At 38.5% G+C, this 22,439-nt stretch overlaps 1 protein-coding gene and 1 long non-coding RNA gene across 3 annotated transcripts in view; one reads left to right on the top strand and one right to left on the bottom strand.

The window, feature by feature from the left end:
* Positions 1-22,439, bottom strand: part of cox10 (cytochrome c oxidase assembly factor heme A:farnesyltransferase COX10) — a 144,024-nt gene that overhangs the window by 27,012 nt on the left and 94,573 nt on the right. The gene's annotated exons all lie outside the window — the stretch shown is intronic.
* LOC148145297 (uncharacterized) overlaps positions 1-22,439 on the top strand; it is a 46,771-nt gene that overhangs the window by 1,076 nt on the left and 23,256 nt on the right. The window lies entirely within an intron of this gene.

Raw genomic sequence — 22,439 nt, 5'->3', positions numbered from 1 at the left:
TTTGGGTATTTTTCTGTATGCCAAATGTTTACTATGGGACAAAACTTTACATTGACATTGGCAAAACTAAGGTTTTGGTGAATTTCTGGTAAATCAATATTCATTTTTGTATTTGGATTATTGATGCCAGTCATCTAAATCAGTAAGCCATTGGTTCAGTGTCATGGAAAACCCTTATTCACATAATCTAGGATAATATTTCATCATAGCATTGAGTGAGTGCACTGTCAAAGGTGCTGTCATTTAGATGTGTTAAAACATTAAACTGAAGCTGTCTGCTCTTCTAGGTGGATGGAAAAAATCCACAGTACTTTGAGGAGCTTGGTGTTGTCCTGGTGTTCTTGTCAATATTTACCTCTTAAACAACACTACTGATTATTTAGTCATTTATTTCACTGCTAAATTTTGTTACGTCAAATTGACTGTCGTATTTTCTACAGTTCAAAAATTATGTGGAGCACTATCGCACATTCTGAAGTTGTGAAAAATACTTTATCGTGCCTCTCAAATGAAGCATTTTTCTCTCAAAGGCAAGATAAATCTGTACTATCTTTTTCATATTAAACAAAACAATTAACAAAGCTTCTTACTGAATGGACAGGTTGTCAATGCATAAAATCTTGAAATAAATATTCCTCTGAAACAGTGAAACTCCATCGTTAGATCATTATTTGAACTATAAATGCGCTAAATCCTGCAGAATATTCAAAGTCCTTTTAACCTTATAACCGTGAGCTCAAACACTGCTCTCAATTGTAACATGCACAGAAAATGGTGTTATGTTTGAGCTACACACTGGAACACTGTAGAAAACTTTATAATGCATTAGTAGATGCTTAATCTGATTTCTGAGACAGTGGCTATCAATCTGAAGTAAAAGCTGACTTTTGCTTCAGAAGCCTTTAGTTTGTGATGTCATCCATATTGGAGACAACTTGGTGCCATTAGTGGTAAATGTACAGCACTTAAGACTGCATTATGTGGATATTGGAACAGGAGTAAAATATTTGTAAGCAAATTCTTTCAATGTGTTCCTCTTTTTGGATAAACACATCATTACATGGGCAATCAAATCTGCTGCATGATCCCCTTATTTATGTCATTTTGAATTGACAAATGTTGTTGTTACATTTTCCAGATTATTCTGTTCCACTACTTCAAGTAATGTGAATCTTTGTCATGAGCTTCTTCTAAATTAGGCATATAAAATCTATAATACTAAATAAAAACTGGTGATACATCACATCTCTGTCTCCCACTTCAATAAACTACCCTAGAAAGCTCACAGCTACAGAAGAACACTTATTATGTCAAATATGGCTATAAAAATATGAACTATCAAATGTGTGTCTGGCTGTGGATTGGCAGACCTGCCTTCATCATGTTTCCATTATAAATATGTCCGTGGAAACTGAAGAGCAAGAACAAGCTGGGAAGAATCACTGAAATCTATTTGACCAGTTGCAAAGTCATTATTTTTGGAAAAAAATTCCATATATTTTAAATATCACAATTTTTTCACTGAACTACCTCCAATGTTATCTTAAAGATAGTCTGCTCCACAAATTGCTCACTTATGGAATCACATGGTGTAAAGCAAGTCATCATTCACATTCTCCTTTCCTCAGCTTCGCCTCAAGTCCCTGTTGAAAATGTCTCACATAAAATTATCTGACCCCATAGAACTTTGCAAACATTGTTGATACCTTCCAAACGTTCTCTTGTTCTCATGAAAAAACATTTGCTGCTTCTTCAATTGTATTCTCACTGATTAGTTATTTAATTTTTGGCTTCAGCTGAGTTCTGACTCTTAGGTTCACTAGAACTAGAAAGTCTATGCTGTGGCAAGGAAATTAATTTGAAAATATAGGACTACAAGCTGAGTTGCTGCTTTTCCAGCACCACACTTTTTGACTCTGACTTTCCGGCATCTGCAGTCCTTACTTTCTCCTATAGCACCAACAAGCTTGATAAAGCACACAATGTTTTGTGTTTTGTGGTTGACCATAAACAAACAGTATACATCGTACATTATACTTTTACATACAACCACACAACATTGAATTAGGGGCAGAATTAGGCCACTTGGACTCTCAGGCCTACCCTGTCATTTGATATGATCATGGCTGATCTGATTATATCATATTTCCACATGTGCCTGTTAACATCTCACCCAAGTTTTTCAAGAATCTATCTCTGTCATAAAAATACTCAGATTCTCTGCATCCACTGTGTTTTGAGGAAGAGGGGTCCAAAGGTTCATAACCCTTTGGGTAGTAAATTAAAAATTCTCACTTCTGATTTAATTGGTCATATTTTTATTGTAGCATGTATGATTTTGATGAGGTCTTGACAGGATTGATGTGGAAAAGATGTTACCGCTTTGGGAAAACATAGCAATAGGGTCACTGTTTAAAAGTTAAATCAGCTCTTACCTTCTAAACCCCATTTGATCAAAATCTAACCTGTCCAATCTCTCTTCGTAAACCAACCCGCCCATTTTGGATATGTTTAGTATATCTTCGGTGAAGTCACAACTGATTCACTACTGGTGCATATGCATGAAGCTGGAACATTTTAACTGCAGAGTCTTTATTACATTTCAGATCTCACCTGCAGATTTCGATATAACAATTAACATATTGTTCATTGCAGTACAATGCACTAATTTTTTCCTGGTAGTTCCTGAACTTAGCTGAAAATGTGTTGCTGGAAAAGCGCAGCAGGTCAGGCAGCATCCAAGGAGCAGGAGAATCGATGTTTCGGGCATGAGCCCTTCTTCAGGAATGAGGAATCTTCCAAAATGTCGATTCTCCTGCTCCTTGGATGCTGCCTGACCTGCTGCGCTTTTCCAGCAACACATTTTCAGCTCTGATCTCCAGCATTTGCAGTCCTCACTTTCTCTAGTTCCTGAACTTAGGCAACATTAAACTAGAGATTCTATATTCACTTTAAATAATTCATTACCTTAATAATTTAAAGTTTTCTTGGATTCACCCAGTTAACTGAGTGTTCCTTTGGTGGCATGCTTAAAACTGTTTTCTCCACTTCAGCCTCCTCCTCCCCTTCCTTGGTGCCTCCTTCTCCCCTACACACAGGGCTCATGCAGACTCTTTCACCAGCCACACTCACCTTGACCCCTATAACATGCCAGAAGCCTCTAAGTAGAACACAGACAAAACTCCTGAATCCAGGACAGTCTCATTCTTGGCTTAGGAAAATAGCCCCCCACCCCACCACCAATTCTGGCCACAAGATCGGCAGTTGCCGATCTTGTATTCTGCTAAGGGTGGTTCCTGATTCTGGATTTAGTTGTTTTACAGACCGACAACCAGATGTTGAATTATACAGCACAAGACTTTCGAGATTTACAAGGGGTTTTATTGTAAACCTACAGTTTGGCACAGAACTGTTTTCCACCTTTTGCTTTTGGATCCTTCCCCTGTCCAGAAGGCATCCCTATTTCACCAGACACAGCAAGGAGCTATCTAATGCCTGAATGCTGTCATGTAAACTCAGACTAAAGTCATGGCACTTATGCTTGTTGGCATGCAAGTCCAATTTGCTTTCAGCTATCATGATACTTAAAGAGGCTTGAACACTCTCAGTGCATATTCTATGCTCCTGCAGATTACTATGAATGTTAAGACACCACCCTGAGGGGATGGCAGTGGCTCTGAGGTACACAAGCCTTCTCTCATGTTTCAGCATACATTTGTGCTCTCAGTACTGCAACTCCATACTTTCCTTCTCTTGCCTGTCAAACTGCCAGCCCTGAAATCTTCCTCTCATATCAATATGGTGCAAGCTGATGATGAGCCCTCAAGACCCATAACCACTTGAGGACATCCTATATGGCCATCTACAGCCTTCCCCAATTCCTACTACTCTAGGTTTTCATACATTTGAATATTCAGTCTTGGGTTCTTGTACAGCAGGGCAATGCAGTCAACGTCCAGATCAATCTCTGAACAACAATAAACAAGGATAACCTTATCTTTATTCCTATTGCCAAAATCCAGGCAAACAGTAGGCTCATCCTTTTTTTTGCCTTAGAAGGTTTGTCACAAAGAGCTTGTTTCTCAAAATAGGATTTTAAATGTTGTCACAAGCATGGTTCACAACCCCAGACCACCTATGCACATAGGAATTAAAAATGTGTTTTTAAAGAGGACTGCTACAGCCAGACAAAAGATTGCAGATGTAAATTCAGCAGATGCTTGGAGATGCTGCAATACCACACCTGACAAGGTATTCAGGAAGTTTTGTGGGAAAGAAACAGCTCAAAAGGAAGACTCACTTTGAATGCGACCAGCTTAGCGCTATCAAATGGAAACACGAAAAAAGCATTTCAACTAATCTGCAAATCTAAAAATCCCTAGATCAATTATTTGACTATCAATGCTCCACTATTTATTGTTCATCAATGACCAAGAGACTGACCTGTATAATCTGTGTATATGTTGCATTATTATTTCTGATTGCATTTAGTGATTAATAAATCAACTCTTTTGTTAACTCAAGAAAGTCTAGTAAAATTGGCTCCTTTTAAACAAAAATTCATTTGTTCTGGGAGAAAGGCATCCACAGGGAGGAAACCTTTTTTTTAAATGAACCGTATGGTGACCAACTGAGGAGGTTGGTGGATAAAGAAGGGAAGCCAGTTCATCTTTCCTCACCTGGGAACTTAATATTTGGGGCATCCAGTCTGGAACTATAACGGATAACTTCACCTGGGGACGAGATGTAACAATAAGGATTGCATAGGGGTTGCTAATTCTGCCATGCTTCACTGCCCATTGGTGTTCAACAAAAGATGACATTTTTTCCTCCAGTTTCTGTTTCTCGTCTGAGAATATACCAAGAATGCTCCCTTAATTATGAGTCTGAGGGTACTCCTAAGCATAGAAAGTATACAGGATTCTCTTCTGGGCACTGAAATGGTGAGGAAACAAGTAACAATTTTACACGCATTGATAGAAGATCAAGCAATATTTTCTTTCTTAAAAAAAGAATTGAGAAAACTAATTGAAGATTATAGTCCAGAATACAGATTACGGTGGAAAGAAGTCCAAGTACACTTGTAAATAATAATGTGTTTTCCTGCAAACAGACAGCAACCAGTCTGCCTCCCCAAACAAACTCATTAGCATAATAGCACTTTTTTTTGCCCCTTTGTCCGTGTGACACAGCCTCTGCTTGACACATTGACTAAAATGAGTTCAAGGCAGGCAGGAATTCCATTCTAAGGTTCTGCTGACCTTTTAAAAATTGAACATTGCTTTTTCAGCTCATGATGTCATTAAAACTGTCCAATTGAAATAAGTTTGTAATTCACTGCAACACACCAAATGTACAAGGTCAACTCCATCACGTTTATACTGCAGCCACCAAATGTAAAAAAACCCTGCTTGTATTACAGGTTTTCTTTTTAAACCACAAAAGCTTCCTCTCATTGAATTCCACATTTACAACACTTAACAGTCTTGCCACGTAATGTGCACTGAAATACCAGATTAATAGCATCCCACATGATCAACTTTTCAAGAAATTATATGGTAACCATTTAATTATCTATGTTGATTCAAACACTTAATATCTTCTATCTATAGAATCTAACTGCGTAAATAATATCTAATCTCTTTACAGAAAATCCTGCCTTGTAAAGTTAACATGTGAGTGCATTTTTATTCAAAATATTAGTTTGGACTCCTCTTAAGGCATTCCAAATAATTAATTGTACACTGAAAGGGTGAATTCACTGTTTTAAGAAAAGCCAAAAGGGCATTATGTTTCCACTTTCTAACTTGTTTAAATACATCAGCTTTATTTGCAATGCTTTTTCCAGTGCTTTATTTGCAAGATACAAATGATATAAGGTAACAAAACATTTACTACTTATACCAAATTGAAAAACAACTTTGGTTAGATTTTAAATGACAAACAGAAAATACTGGAAATACAGTATTCAGCATCACTGGCAGCAAATGTGGAAGGAGAAACTGAGTTAAGGTTTCAGGTCTGTGACCTTGCATATTTTGCTGGCTAGACCATACTAGTAGTTACAGATGAATATTGATTATTAGAGCGTCTTTACAAACCTAGATCAGTAGCTTTGAACTGTTACTGCATTTGTCAATAAAGCAGACAAAGGATATGCTTTCCTATCATTTGAAATAGATGCAAGAATGCAAAGTTCTGATAAATTCCAACCGAATCTGATTGTCTAACTATAGGTGTTCAAACCAAAGCAAGTTATATCCATTGAGCAACTGATCTGATTTCTTTGCTCTTTCTTGAGATTCACATCACTTAAGCCATTGTTCTCCTATAAAAATGTGATTCCAGGAAAGTACTGCACAGAAACCTTTGTAAACACAACAAAATTAAACTTCATACTTTTTGTTCACCCACATACTCATGCACCAACATGCATGGTGGCTGTAATGAAGACAGGGTCCTGCCTTAAACAAGCTGTCAAAATAAACAAAACTGAAGTTCTGTTTAGCTACTTAAGGTTCTCAGTCTTTGCTGGAATTTAAAACTGTAATACCCATTCAGCACACAAAATTAAATGACTGCACATTGTTAATCTTGAAGCAGGTTAAATGGCAGGTTAAAAAAAAAGAGTTCAATAATTAGAGTTCCATTTATTCAGAAATATGGACCTAATATTATTTCAGCCAGCTGCCAGTCTGAGGTGGTCAGTATTGACTTAAGGCCCAACACCATATCAGCATATTTTAGAATAAAACTTTTAAAACTTGCGCTGTTGCAAATACTTCACTGCAACACAAAACAATAGGAAAAAAAACGGAAACATCTAGGGAATGTACCAAATACTTTTGAGAAATGGTTGATCTCTGACTTTTGATGAAAAATTTATTCATTTTTCAAATACCCTATGTATGGGTGGAATTGTAACTTCTGGCCAAAATAAACCAAACTCTTTGTACTGACACTTATTCCAGCAGTCATACAGTTGTATAGCATGGAAGCAGAATCTCCGGTGCAACTTGTCCATGCTGACCATATATTCTAAATTAATCTGGTGTCATTTGTCAGCATTTGGCTTATAGTCTTCTAAATCCTTCCTATTCATATACCCATCCAGATGCCTTTTAAATGTTGTAATTGCACCAGCTTCCACTACTTCCTCTGGCAGCTCATCCCATACACGTGCCACCCTCTACTTGAAAACGTTGCCCCTTATGTCCCCTTTAAATCTTTGCCCTCTCACCTTAAACCAATGTCCTCTAGTTTTGGACTCCCCTAAACTGGGGAAAGGCCTTGGCTACTTACCCTATCCATGCCCCTCATGATTTTATCAACCTCTATAAAGTCACCCCACAGCCTCTGATGCTCCACGGAAAATAGCCCCAGCCTATTCAGCCTCCAACTATAGCTCAAACCATGAATCTCATCCTGGAGCAAACTTTCTATTTGAGTCATAGAATAAAACACCATCGAAGGCAGCTGCTTAGTTTGTGTCTGTACATATTAACATGTAATGTCACACTACCAGCTCAACGGTGCATTGCATTCTTTCCAAACCTGCCCTCTGACATGGCATCAAGGTGGAATGGCAGATACACAGTCCTAGTCATTGAGATTGCACAGCAGCCAAATAATTACGCAGTAGTGAGAGAATTCTAAATGTCAGAGAAAAACATTTTAGATTGGAAGAGGAAAGTGGTAATGAAAAAGCTAAGAATGAGACGTAAAGAGAGAGGCCTAACATGCAGCCACAGCTGAAAGGCAAAGTTGCAAAGTATGTCAATGAAAATTGACTGGATTCAATTTCTCAATGACCTATCCAGATTTTTGCCCTAAAACAAGAAAACTAAGCATTACACATATCCAAGTAAGCCCCAAGTAATACAAAAGGTTTATGAAGAAAAATAAGTTTGCATTGCAAAACAAGACCAAACTTTTACAGCGTCTCCACGCAAAACTTGATGAGAAGGTTATCACACTTCAGTGATTTATAATCAAAAATAGTCAAAAACATGGATGCACGCTGGTCATATTAGGAACAGAGATGATGCAGTCATGAATGCAGATATCAGCCAGGCAAATGATGAGCAAAGGTGGAGAGAAAACAATGTTAATGAATACAAACGGCGACGAACAGGGCATATTCAGAGTTGTGCCATTGTGTGGGCCCATCGGGCAAAAGCTCAAATCAGTGGTGATATTCAGAAGAAAGGATCTCCTAAAACAGCATTTCACAGAAAGATTGGTCACTCATGTTTGCAATAAAGAGTGAACAAATTGAGATGGTTTGAAAACATAGTGTAAGAAAGTTTGAAATGTTCAAGCAGGAGGATTATATAAAGGAATAAGCCTCCTCCATCTGGGAGCTGCTCAGATCACACATGGTCAATGATGCTGTTGAAACTAAGTTGCAAAGGTGATATTGCAGTAATTCCCAGAGGTCTAAATAGCCTTCCTCAACCACCGGTTGTCTCTCTAAACAAATGTCAAGAATAATAAGAAAAAATGTGAAAAGTCTAGATGATTATTGAAGAGACAACATTTGCACAGGGAGTTTGGGCTCTAATGTGAGTAATCTTGCAAGAGTAGGAGTAGAGGTCAAGAATAAAATAAGAACTTAGCATGACAGTCATCAAGTAATGTGGACACTCAATGTATTTGATGGCACAGGCTAGGAAATGATCTGGCAAATGCTGATAATAATGATGATCCACATGATGACATAATTTCAGAAGCAGACTAGACAATTTCCGAAATAGGAGGGTGATTCTTATGGATTTTAAACACATTCAGTGAATTCTCTGCTGCGAAAATGCATTTTTTTTCTCCGTACTGTATGTTTTTAGTTTTTAATGGATTTGATAAATTTAATTAATACAGCATACAGCAATTAATGTCAGTCTCCGTGGAGGTTTTTATTTACCTATTAATAGAAAATAATAAATTCCTTTTGGCAATTTGTGGGTGCACGACTAGCAAGAACAGGCTCCCACAAGGCAACTATAATAATGAGGAGATAGAGAAGGTGGATTTCAACCTCAAGAAGTTATTACTCACACAAAGGATGATATCCTACTTTTTGGCTAAAAATATTTGTAGCTGAAAATGTGTTGCTGTAAAAGCGCAGCAGGTCAGGCAGCATCCAAGGAACAGGAGAATCGACGTTTCGGGCATAAGCCCTTCTTCAGGAATTCGGGCATAAGCCCTTCCTGAAGAAGGGCTTATGCCCGAAACGTTGATTCTCCTGTTCCTTGGATGCTGCCTGACCTGCTGCGCTTTTCCAGCAACACATTTTCAGCACTGATCTCCAGCATCTGCAGTCCTCACTTTCTCCTAAAAATATTTGTATAAAAGTTGAACTTCTATTGCTAATATATATTGTATGGTATTGCTTTTCACAAAAGGTTACCAGTCTATATTATCAAGTACATATTTAATTTGCATCCATTCATTCAATGTATCAAATGCACTAATTTCAAAGCACGTTTCCATTTTGATAGTCCTTTTATGTAGGACTTTGATTTTCCAAGAAAATGAACCTGTAATAAATGACAAGTACTGTTCTCTCATACAATTGCATGACCACTTAGGAACATAATGCCTTGCAGCCTTAAAACCCACTTTGTGTTATTTATAGTGAAGAAATAGCAGAATTTTCCCAGTAGATTTCAACAGGCCTATCCTTGCGAATTCATGTGTAATGTTGGAGGCACCAGAGAAAACATATCCTTTGTCTTGACCTGTCCCATTTAATCATGGAATAATTGTTTAAGATAAAAAAAAAAACAAACATATTTTCAGACACATTTTGGCATGCTGAGAAAAGTTGTTTTGCCCTGTAAAGATGAACGAACCACTGGCTTTTCTTGAAAAATATTCTTTCAAATGTTGATGCGGTCAGATAGGAGAAACTCTTACAAAGCATGAGCACTGGCGTGAGCCTGTTGGGATAAAATACCTGGTTGTGAAGTAAATGTAAAATATTACTTCCTGCCATATTACATTTACCTGCCACACTAAATGTACAAACACCACCTAGATTAAAAGCATGCTCTTAACAGCACAGTGGCAGTTATCGAAGCACTGAATATATTCCTATCTCAATACATCATCAAGTTTAAACTTTATGCAAACTGAGCACAAGATTTAACTTGATTTATATGGACTATTCAAAACTTCACTTTGAAATTGGTATCCCATATTATCCTACAGTATGGCTACAATTGTAAAATCGCATTGTACGTCAAAAGTGGTCTTACTTGCAGGGTAAAGTGCTATCAACAACCAAGGTAAATATTCACTGTTGGCAGTCACCAATGGGACCACAATTTGTGATTTTCACATTCTTGGTCAATATATTTAGAAAGCTCTATAGCTAGAAATGCAAGTCACAAATGCAACATATAAGCAATGTGCAATCATTGCCAGAGTCAAAATATATTCTTCAGCACAAGAAGAGAAAACTTAGAATACAGGCATGTGCCACAAGATCCACTTCTATTACAAAGTGCAATGTAAATACACATTAAATGCACATCCAGTTAACAATTGACATTTTCCTCCGTGCAATTTAACAGTTCAGTTGATACTTGGCTTTCTTGTACCTGCCTCAAGGGAATTCAACTGCTTTTAGATTAGTCTTCTCATTCAGATTTCAGGATGCTGGTGCTGTGAGCCAGCTTTCAGCATTTGCGTTGTTCTGCAGAATAGCAAAGACCTGCAGATACAGTTAAGGTCACCCATCTACGTATTTATGGAATTAAAACAGTTTTCCAATGAACTGGTTCTTGGATGGTAAACAGCCATGTAGCCATAGCTTAAATAAAATACTAACAAATGGTTTGGTTTCGGTAATGCTACAACAGATAAGCTTTCAGAAGCCAATCATCAACCGTTATATGAATAGAGAGTGCTTTTCTTACTCTGTTTGTCAGCAATTAAAAGAATCAACAGGCTATACCCACAATTGCTGTTCAACAACTAAGAAGTCATCAGTAAAGATTGGTGGCAATCCTGGATCAAATTCAAATGACAGGAATCTGCTTTTGAAAGTACAGTTTTTACAGAAGACCACAGACTGCACGGTAAACATAAAGAATCATTCTTCACATACCACAATCAGCAACCATTTTTAAAGTCTAGTGGCTAGTTATCTTAGTCTGTCTATGTTTATTTGTTAACTGCAATATTGTGAAAAGCAAGTAAAGAAAAACAGATAGGTTTTGCTCATTAAAGGTCTTTGTTGCGTTGCAGTTATGCAGTCTGGAGCCTGAATACAGGTAACTATCCATATCAATTTTTGTTTTGGTTTAGAATTCAAAGTATGTGGGCATAATATGAACCAGAGTTAACTGTAACTCATATGGTGAAAACCTAAAACTGGATTTACTGAGAAATTAGATAAAGGGATAGATCTGTAAAAGTACAGTGACAGGAATTTCAGAGGATTAGCCACAATACTCAGACTCCAGTAAAAATGAAATACTCAGGGGGAAGGACACATTATGTGTTGGTAAATAAGCAAGTCAAAAATGCTATTAAATTGAAAATAAAAGATGAGTGGCAAGCTAGGAGCTTAGACAGAATATAACAACTCAAAATAATGACAAAAATGCATAAATTAGAGAAGGATAAAAAGCTAGAAATATAAAAATAAACAGTAAAAGCTTCTACAGGAATTTAAAAGGGAAAATCATGTGTAGCGCGAGTGTTGGTCCTCCGGAAAGCGAATCTGGAGAATTAATAATGGAAAGGAAGAATATAAGAATTTAAAAAAACAGGCAAGATTAGCAAGCCTATCCAGCTATTCAACAACATCATGGCTGATCTGTGCCAGGCCTCGACTCTTCTTTCATGTCAGCTCATCATAGTCCTCAACTTCCCAATATTTCAAAAGACCTCTCTACCTCTTCAAATACTTTTAGTGATTTGACTTTCACAATTGTCTAAGGTAGAGAATGCCAGACATTCTGGGAGAAATTCCTTTGCATTTCAGTTTTAAATGAGCGTCCCTTCACTCTTTAACTATGTCCCTTAGCTCGAGATTCCACTCATCCTCTCAACATCTGTTACATTGTGTCAAGCCCCTCAGATTCATGTATATTTCAATACAAATACCCCTTATTCTAGAAGCATGGCACTCATCCACAGACCTCATCAACAAACACAGAGACCTAGACCCAATATACCAGCCACTACAATGAACAAACGGAACCAGCAACCGGAAGCAGCAGGAATGGAACCAAATAAATTCCAGAAGACACCGTTCACAGCACTTCACAGAATGCTCCAAAGCACTGAAGACGCCACCTAGACAGGGGACAAAATATCTGTAAATCAACTTTCCAGCTCATACCCACAACTATGGCAACTGACACCCGAGCTACAAACCTTTACTTTGAAGACTTCCCAACTTTTGAACTTCAATCCCCTGGCATTAAAGACCACAATTCCATTTTCTTTCTGGATTTCCTGCACATTCACACAAACTTTATGTTTCGTACACAACGACACTCATGCTGCACAATTTTGGAGTCCTGCTCCATTTAAATAGTATACCTTTTGATTTTGCCGAGCAAAATACATGGTCTCATAATTTCAGAATTAAACTCCATCTGTCAAGTTTTTGTCCAGTCACTCAACCTATCAAGATTCCTTCCTGATGAAGGGCTTTTGCCCGAAACGTCGATTTCGAAGCTCCTTGGATGCTGCCTGAACTGCTGTGCTCTTCCAGCACCACTAATCAGAATCTGGTTTCCAGCATCTGCAGTCATTGTTTTTACCTATCAAGATTCCTTTTCAGGTTTATTACACCCTCATTGCAACATGTCCTTTTTTTTGTATCACTAGCGAATTTGGATATATTACATTCTGCTTCCTCCTCCAAGTCACTAATATTAATTCTATACATTGAAACTCCTGGACTAGCTTGTGTCTTTTCAACCTGCAAAAGATCCATTAATACTAACTCTCTGTTTCCTCTGTGGTAACCAATCCTCAATCAATATCAATACATTAGAGCTGAAAATGTGTTGCTGGAAAAGCGCAGCAGGTCAGGCAGCATCCAGGGAACAGGAGAATCGACGTTTCGGGCATAAGCCCTTCTTCAGGAAGGTCGATTCTCCTGTTCCCTGGATGCTGCCTGACCTGCTGCGCTTTTCCAGCAACACATTTTCAGCTCTGATCTCCAGCATCTGCAGAACTCACTTTCTCCTCAAAAATACCAATACATTACCCAACTTACAAGATTGAGAATGTGCTTTTTTTGCAACAAAAAAAATCTTGGATGTTTTTACCTTGTGAGAGAGAGACTAGAACTAGGGATACTGTTTAAACAAGTTGAGAATGTGGTGCTGGAAAAGCACAGCAGGTCAGGCAGCATCTGAGGAGAATCGAGGTTTTGGGCATAAGCCCTTCATCAGGAATAAGGCTTATGGACCAGGGGGCTGACAGATAAATGGGAGGTTGGTGGGAAGGTGGGGGTGGAAGAGGTAGCTGAGAATGCGATAGGTAGATGAAGGTGGGGGAGAAGGTGCGAGGTCAGAGAGGAGAGTGGAGCAGATAGATGGGAAAGACCATAGCTTGGCACCGCCCCAACTCAGCACCACACTCTTGACCTGTCCATCGTCTTTCCCATTTACCCCCTCCATCCTCCTCTCTGGCCTATCACCTTCTCCCCCACATCATCTACTTATTGCATTCTTATCCACCCTCCCTCCAGCTCCACCCCCCTCCCATTTATCTCTCAGCCTTCCGGCCCACAAACCTCATTCCTGATGAAGGGCTTACGCCCAAAACATTGATTCTCCTGCTCCTTGGATGCTGCCTGACCTGCTGTGCTTTTCCAGCACCACACTCTAGACTGTGATCTCCAGCATGTGCAGCCCTCACTTTCTCCATACTGTTTAAAAATAATGGATGTTCTATCTGAGAGAAAGAAGAAGAAATATTTCCTTTTACAAGGGTTAGGAGTTTGTATAACTGTCTTCTCCAGACAGTCGTGAAGGCAGGGTAACTGAATATTTTTAAAGCCGAGGCAAATATAATTCTTGACTAACAGGTGAGTGAAAGGGTGGGAGGATAAACTAAGTAGTGGAGTTTCTGGTTTAATTAAATCCAGAAGAACCCAAAGCACACTTCTGAAATATTCCAAAAAATAGTCAATGTAATTCAAACAGTTAACATGGTTAAGAGCTTACCAATTATACTTATGCATTGTTTTATAATTTCATAGGGAATCTGAACAAACAGATGCAAAAGGTAAAGCTACTATAAATTGTAAAGTCACACTGCAGCACTCACTTGCATCTTTAAAATGCTGATTATTATTGTTATTTTGTTTTTTGTAATTCATTTCTGGATTTAACACTAATCACTATTTAGTGTGATTTGATAGCTTTAATAAAAAATTGCATAAAATCTCAAGAGCCCGATGGACAACAGTTATTTCATTTTAAAGACAAGTTGTTGACAACTCTGTTCTGATCCAAAAAGTTGGTTACAATCTCATCTGGCAGCAAGATCTGACAAGCAGTGAAGAAAGAGGCCTGGTGGCAGATAGAAATCTATGTATAGTCTACAAGAGACAATATCAGAGGGGCAGATAGAATTTTCACTGGAATCCTAGTTCTGAGCAAGTGTTATGATGTCATTTGCAAAGTTGGTGTGACATGAAAGAAGCTTTGTTTTGTTGAATGGGGCAGAGAAAAAGCGCAGTGATACAGATTTATACTGGTAAAGTTAGCTTTTAAAAAAAAATGGAAAATGGAACATTTTCTTTACTTTCCTCTAAAACGCAGGGCAATACATATATACAGATATGTGAGACATGTGTGATCAATCTGTACACCACTGCGCACACAAAATATCACACCACATGGATAATGTGCTCAATGGAATATACAAATAAGGAACAGGAAGGTGAAGGTGCTGTGGCTCCTTGAGGCTGCTCTGCCATTTCTGAAGAGCATTGATGATCAGAAAGTAACCTCAACTCCACATTCACACCAGCTCTAGATACCATTTCACTCCCTTTTTTTTTTTTACCAAGAATCCTCCATTTTTGCCTTAAAAGTAGTCAAATATTTTGTTTCCATCACATTTTCCAGGAGTGAGTTTTAATGACTCAAAACTCCCTCTGAGAAAAACAGCTTGCCTCATTGCTATTTTAAATATGCAACTCCTATTTAAACAGTGACCCCTTGTACTTGTTATGCATGAGGCAGTCTACTTTTTTTTTCTATATTAAGAGTTTTGTATTTACCCTTCTACTGCATAATATTCCATGACTTGAGGAGGAAAACAACCAGTGACTGGACTCTTGCAAATACTATAATGTAACTTGTGTGCCAATGTGCACAAGATACATTCCACACAACTTACCCTCTGACTGTGAGGAAATGCCTTCCCTTCCATTCAAACCTTAATTACATCACAGTGCAAATCAAGAAATTAGCCCAGATCTATTGGAGGCAGGCTTTGGAGTATGGACATTAGCACTCTGCGTCAGATCTTCACTTTTCTTCAGCTGACATTGCAATATTGCAAATAACAAAATGTTTGTTAAGTTATCCGGTGTCGATTAAGTAAACTGAGACAAGTTATTTTATCCCTGCACTAAGTTCTGCTCTTTTGTCACAAAGGACTGCGAAATATGCTGGATCCGCTATATCTGCTTCCCTTTCACCAAACTATACTTTCTACTTCAGAGCCTGCATGTGGTATGTGGTGTCTCCAGTTGCAAATGATGACCACAGAGAGCTCTTACTACTTAGGTTGTCACATAGACTAGTTACTAAGTTATCCTTGCCAGCATAATAAGCTTTCTCCAGCAGTCTAGTAAGTAAATGTCTATCCATTAAGTTACAGACGAAGGCTTTTGATTTGATTCCCAATTTCTGTTGAGTTAAGTGTTCTTTGTTAATCAGCAAGGCTTTTACAAATAGTCAGTATTTTTGGGTGAAAGGAATCGCCAGTTAGAGTTCACGCCTGTTTCACAAGATCTGGACTGCAGAAGGCATACTGAATGATTGGTGGTGTGAAATAATCATCAAGCTGCCAAAGAAAAGGCATCTCAACAACTGAAAGGCCATAGCAATGATGTTTGTACCTGGCCAGTTCTTCAGCACGGTGTTCCTCAACAGCCTGAAAGCAGACGTAGATGTGAGTCTTTGTGAAGAACAAGTAATTTCCAGGTTGGCAGATCGTGCTGTGAGCAGATCTTAATACCCAGGAACCTCACAGATCAAAGCCTAGGGAATCAGAATCCACCTTTTTACCAGTTTCAGTGATTTCAAGTAGGATTTTGATAGCATTAACTGGCAGTCATTCTGGTACATTGCAAGACAATGTGGCAACCCAAAGTGGTATATCAACATCTTCAAAGCCATGACTCCAGCTGCTGCATTCAAAACAAGCATGGGCACCATGGACCCCTTCAACATCATCACAGAAGTATGACAAGGCTGAATACTCTCCTATTCCTTTTCTTGTTGGTTATGGATTTCATCATGAGGAAGGCCATGGTGGTGCACACAGGCAGCCTGTGTTGGATGAACCAGAAATTCACAAATGACATTGCCTAGCCTGCTAGGGAATCACCTGTGCTCCAAAACCTGACCACCAGGTGCAGGAGTAGCTAGACTAAGTCTAATCAATTTATCAGCTGGGAGAAGATCACGACAACAATGGCTGTATGCCAACAAGGTCCTCATTTACCATGCCAACTACTTCCCCTACCTAGGAAGCAACATATATAGCAATGGTGATATAGAAATCAATGTCTAAAAGAAGGGACGGCACAGTGGCTCAGTGGTTAGCACTGCTGCCTCACAGCACCAGGGACCCAGGTTCGATTCCAGCCTTGGGCGACTGTCTGTGTGGATTTTGCACGTTCTCCCCATGTCTGCATGGGTTTCCTCTGGGTACTCCGGTTTCCCCCCAAATTCCAAAGATGAATTAGCCATGCTAAATTGTCCATAGTTGTTAGGAACATTAGTCAGAGGGGGGTGGGTTACTCTTCAGAGGGTCGATGTGGATTTGTTGCGCCAAAGGGCCTGTTTCCACACTGTAATTTAATCTAAAAAAATTTGGAAAAACAGCATTGATTTTCTAGCATCAGGCTAGGTATCCAACATAATCATGAAGCTGCAACTCTACATGCCCACAGTAGCACTAACCCTGATTTATTCCAGCATGATATGAAGGAGAACAGTAAAGATGCAAAGTAAATGAGTCACCTTCCATCAGCAGAGCCAACATCAGAGCTTAAGGGCATCACTTAACAGCATTAAGAAATGCTAAGGACTTGTCAGAGGTACTTGTGAGACAGTGTGGCAAGAGAGGCAATGATGCTGGGAGCGCACATACTCTGCAAATCAGCTGCCAGGCCTACCAGAGTAACAGTAGAATGTACACCACCACAAGGAAAAACAAAAAGGGATCAGTCAAAGATGACTAGGCAAAGTACTTAAGGTAGACTTTCAAAACCAGAACACCACATAGGCTACAGCAAAAGTGATTGTAATGAATCAGGACTGGTGGTAGAGTTTTGTTGCCCATAGAGTCTTTGGTACTGCATGGTACCATTAATAGAGTTCAACTGAGTCATTGAAAGAGACTCTGGCCAGGCAATGAGTATTTGGTGGCTGGAAAGCTATGAGTAGTAGTGATCAACTGTTGCAGATAGAGACCAGGATAACAAATTGGCTGGGGGAGTTGGGGATAGGGTTAGGAGGACGTTATGATAAGCATGAGATTGCAGTGCAGCTGATGTAATTTAGATGAGAGAGGAGCACTCCTGCTCCTTTGAGCCACACACTCAGATAAGTATATTGCAAGCGTTTACCTTGCAGGTTGTGAAATTAAGGACCACAGAATAAGCTGCATCTAGATTAGGTTTTCCCAAGTGCAGCCAGAATGGTGTTGAGTGTTTCAGCGTAATCCAATAAGGAGAACGATGCATTTCTGGCTCAGAAGTAAGCATACCCCATCTGCCACATTGAAGACTCAGGAGATGGCTTAGAACTTGTACAGTCAGATCTTTTGAATAAGGTTTGATCCATCAGATGGAATTCTGATTTATGAACTTTGCAAAATATGGCCTCTCTTACATTGAGCAACAATTGCACACAGAAAAATGCTCTGCCCAAACACAGTTCACTGTCTAGTAGATAGCATGTGTTGTAATTTAAATAACTTCAATTTATTTATACCTTTTTTTTGGTACTCTGCTTCCAACATTTAGCATTTGTTTACCGGAGAGATATTTTTTAAACCTGACGTGTGTTCCAAATACATTCTTTGCCAGTTTCCATTTATGTTCTCTGATTCATTTTCAAATCTTTTATCTTAGTCCATCCTTCTAACACCCTGGATCAATCTTGCTGCTCTTTCGGTAATGTTCGAATGCAAAAGAGGGATCAAAACTGAATCAGGTTCTTGCACGCTTTGTAAAAATCTTGGCCTGATCTTCAAGCCCTCAAGGAAGTTGTCAAGAACTACTTTTGTGGCAAACAGATGATGCTATCACAATACCATCCTAATTAAATTCGCAGCTGAGGGGGGTTGGTTCCATGAGATGTGACGCACTTTGGAACTGTTCTGAAAGTCACATAGAGGTTGGTTGTAGATCAACTTTTTGTTACCTAATCATTAAAACTGTTAAAAATAAATCCCATTCATCAACTATTTTTCCAACAAATAAAAACTGATGTTAGGATGCCTGCTTTGCATTAAGTACATTCCGTACACTGACTGCAAGGACTTATTCTCCATGTTTCTGCTATTTTTCATCCAGGCAGAACTCCAAGTCAAAATGTTTTCATTAACAACTTTTTGCTGAAGGCAACAAATGTAGCCAAACCAGGATTCAATTGCCAAAAGCTATTTATCTTTTTTTTTCAAAGGCAACAATGGTGACATGTCAAGTTCTGCTCACAGTAGCTCATTGGCAGATATAGATGATTTTTAACAGAAAGCAAAATCTAACCAGAAAATGTTAGAAAATTGTAGTAAACAATATCATTGAAAAAAACGATTGCAATTATGAGGCTTGACCATATGCAAGAAGAATTTATTGAACTAAACATTCTTATAGACTTAAGTTCCTTCACATTCCCTGTGGATGCAGAATTATGGTCAGTGGTAGTCCACAACTACAGAAATTTGTTTTAACATTACACACTTAATTCCTGCACCAAATGCACATTTTTGGGAAATGACAGCCAAATCAGCAGGAAATAACGCTACTTCGCTGTAAATCACTTTTTAATTGTTCGTCAATGTCAGCAGGAAGGGTGAGCAAAACCGATAATCGCAAATGCTCTCAGCTTGTGCAAATGATTTGTGGTTTCTGAAGTAAACTCCCAACATTAATGCATTACCAAGTAAAGCAATTATCCAAATCGTTTACCGACAGGTACAGGTTTCAAAATCATGCTCGTTGGGATGAGGAAAGCACTTAGCATTTTGGGGAACTTCAAAAACATCAGTGTGTTGAAGCCCTGGACTGCAGATTCAAGGAAACAGACTTAATCCTTTGGGCTTTCAACTATGTATTTCTATTCAAATGGGTTGGCCCAAACTCTCATACTTTATTAGGGCTTGCTGAACACAAACATTTACAGGTTCACACAGTATACCCTCTGTGCGTCTCCAGGCAGACAGCCAATCAGCTCCGGGGTACCCAGTGCTTAAGCACCTGTTGATTTTATTGATAACAGATGCAATTCTGTTTTCTACATTAGATGCTGAGGAAACAATCCCTTCAAAGCACAATTTCTGCTCCAAACTGCCCAAATTGAACATACTCAGGATTAAATGTCTGCATGAACTCCCATATTTATCTCCACTCATCAGGAAAAATAATTACAGTGTGACTGGTTAATGGTATCTTTTCATTGTATAATATGGAAGCATTATTCAAATTGTAACAATGGGTGACATTTTCACAATACCCAACTTTACCAGTTCAATTTAGCTTTCAGGTAGGAGTCATTAATATAGTTGTACAATGCAATAAAAATGCACTCCAGCTGTCACACGGGGGGGTAATAATACCCTAGTTGAGTTATTACTGCTGGGAAGTATTGAAAACTTTACAGAACAACATCACGTCCCTGTAAATTACGCCTGTAAATAAGTATCTGACCTGAAGACTAAAAAAAACAAATTGCTTGTTTCCAAAGCAAACCATGGGTTAGGAACATGTATTCTCATTACATCATTGATATTTAATTTGAACATTAAATATTTATAAAATTAGTCATTTCCTGCAGTGTTGCTCAGAACACTAAGTTCTTTTGAGGTGAGACAGGGGTTGGTCATTACTGGGGTCAGGTTCCCCGGTCACAAATCTGCGAATAAGTTGCCTGAAGGGATGGAGAGTATATACTGGTGGCTCAGCACTGGAGAACACAAGATCATTCACATGCTGCTGACACAGCACAAATCTCCCATTAATTCCCACGGGTGGAAGCTGGCTGGTCAACACCAATGTGGTCAAATTGTAGCTAAGACCTACACACTCACATTCTTCAATGCCTTTCCTCCTTCAAACAGAACATAATTTCTCTCCCCCTGAAAACACGACTAGATCGCTGATTTGTGGCACTGTGGAACCTACAAGCCGATAAATAATTTGCTTAGAATTTTATTTTTATACTAAGACTATAAAACTCACTCCTAAATGTGACAGGATGTCAAATGTGCTCCAGGAGTTTGACCCAATGACACTGGAGGAATGGCAATGTAGCTCCAATTTAGGATTGTTTGGCTTGCAGGGGAATTTGCAATTGGTGTGTTCCCATGTATCAACAGCCCCTGCCTTTTCAGGTGGTCAAGGTTGTGGATTTGGAAGGTAGTGTCAAAGAAGTCATGGTGTGTTGCTGCAGTGCAAGTTGTGGCCAGTACATACTGCTGCTACTGTGCTTAAGTGACGAGGAAGTGAATGTTTAAGGTGAAATAACTTAAAAAAAAGTTTTACTTCACCAATTCACTTGAGGTAACAGCATATGTATGGCAGTTGTCTCAGGGCAAAGGCTGAAAGTGGGGTTTATCCTGAATGGGTACAAACTGCAACATGGGTTTATAGTTAAAGAATGTGAAAATAAAATAACATTTTTCCATACAACCAATAGCCACAAGTTAAAGAAAACATGTAACAGCCCATTAACTATCTGTAGTTGGTTGCTACTTCTGACTATGTCAAGCAGTAGTATAAACCTACAATATACTATCTACATTAGTGTTTGCTAACAGTATAAAGGACAAAAGATTTAGTTACAACATAAATTAATGACTTTTACAACCAATAGTGCTAACCTTATTTAACTGTGATGAGTTCAAAGTAATACCGATTTTGCTGCAGAAAAAATATGGTAACGGTGCAATTGAAGAAATTAAGAACAGCCATCTGTGCTGTTTCCTCTGGTTTTACTTAAAGTTAATGTGACTAAACTAATCTACGTATTCCAATAATCTGCTGTTATAACTGAAAGTGGCAGGAAAAACTGTTTCCTTTTCTAGTCCTTTGCTTCCACTGGTCACAAAAAAAATCAAATTTAACCAGGTAGATGACATGGTTCATTATATAGGCTTATATGTGTCAAGTTCAATACAAAGAACAAGTCAGGCAGATTTTAGTCAACAAGAAGTAACTGCTTTATTACCTAAAACAAACTTTCTTGTTTGGATTAGTATTTCTACCCTTATAAAAAGAAACTAACACCCACACACACACGTCAGTGAGGGGAAGCAAAAGTAACGAAAACTCTGGAGTGTTAATTTTAAAGTAATTTGGTCAAATAACAATTAAAATAATGAAAACAATAGGTCACATTTGGTGTTCTGATTCCAAATGGTGTTCTGATTCCAAAACGATATTCAGAGCACACAAGGGGTGCCTTTCAGCAAATTTGTAGTTTGCCGATCCCCGATTGCTGGTCTGGAGATGTTGGGTAGATTCCTATAAATCCGATACAGGAATCATTCACGCGTGGTAAGGAGAATCTCTGGTGTTTTTCACCTCTCACACTTTGATGAAAGAAGTTGCAAGAAGAGAGGGTAACAATGAAATGTTCTCAGGCAGGCTTAAAGCCTGCTCAGAGTTAAAAATTACAGTAGTGCAATTGCAAAAACACATACCTCTTTCTGAAAGTCTTCCAGACTCTGTGATCCAAACAAATGTCCTGATCCTAGCAGGTATGACATTGGTACAACAGTGCCTTTTCCTTTGTTTAAAAGTTCATGATATATTTATAAGGGTACAAAATGTTTGACAATAACATTTGAATCACATTTTTTCATAATGGGATTCTGATATGCAATTTGTTATTTATTAGAATTATATCTATTACCCAAGATGAAAAACAAAGCCCATTTTAAAGCTGCAAACATTGATTTGTTTAATCTTACTACATTGTCTAAAGACATCTTATAGTGGA

This window comes from Chiloscyllium plagiosum, unplaced genomic scaffold, assembly GCF_037043375.1.
Source record: "Chiloscyllium plagiosum isolate Xiang-an unplaced genomic scaffold, Cpla_swu_hap1 HiC_scaffold_25, whole genome shotgun sequence".
NCBI lineage: Eukaryota > Metazoa > Chordata > Chondrichthyes > Orectolobiformes > Hemiscylliidae > Chiloscyllium > Chiloscyllium plagiosum.
Note: the sequence above shows the minus strand (reverse complement) of the source record. Positions and strands in the feature narration are given on the sequence as shown.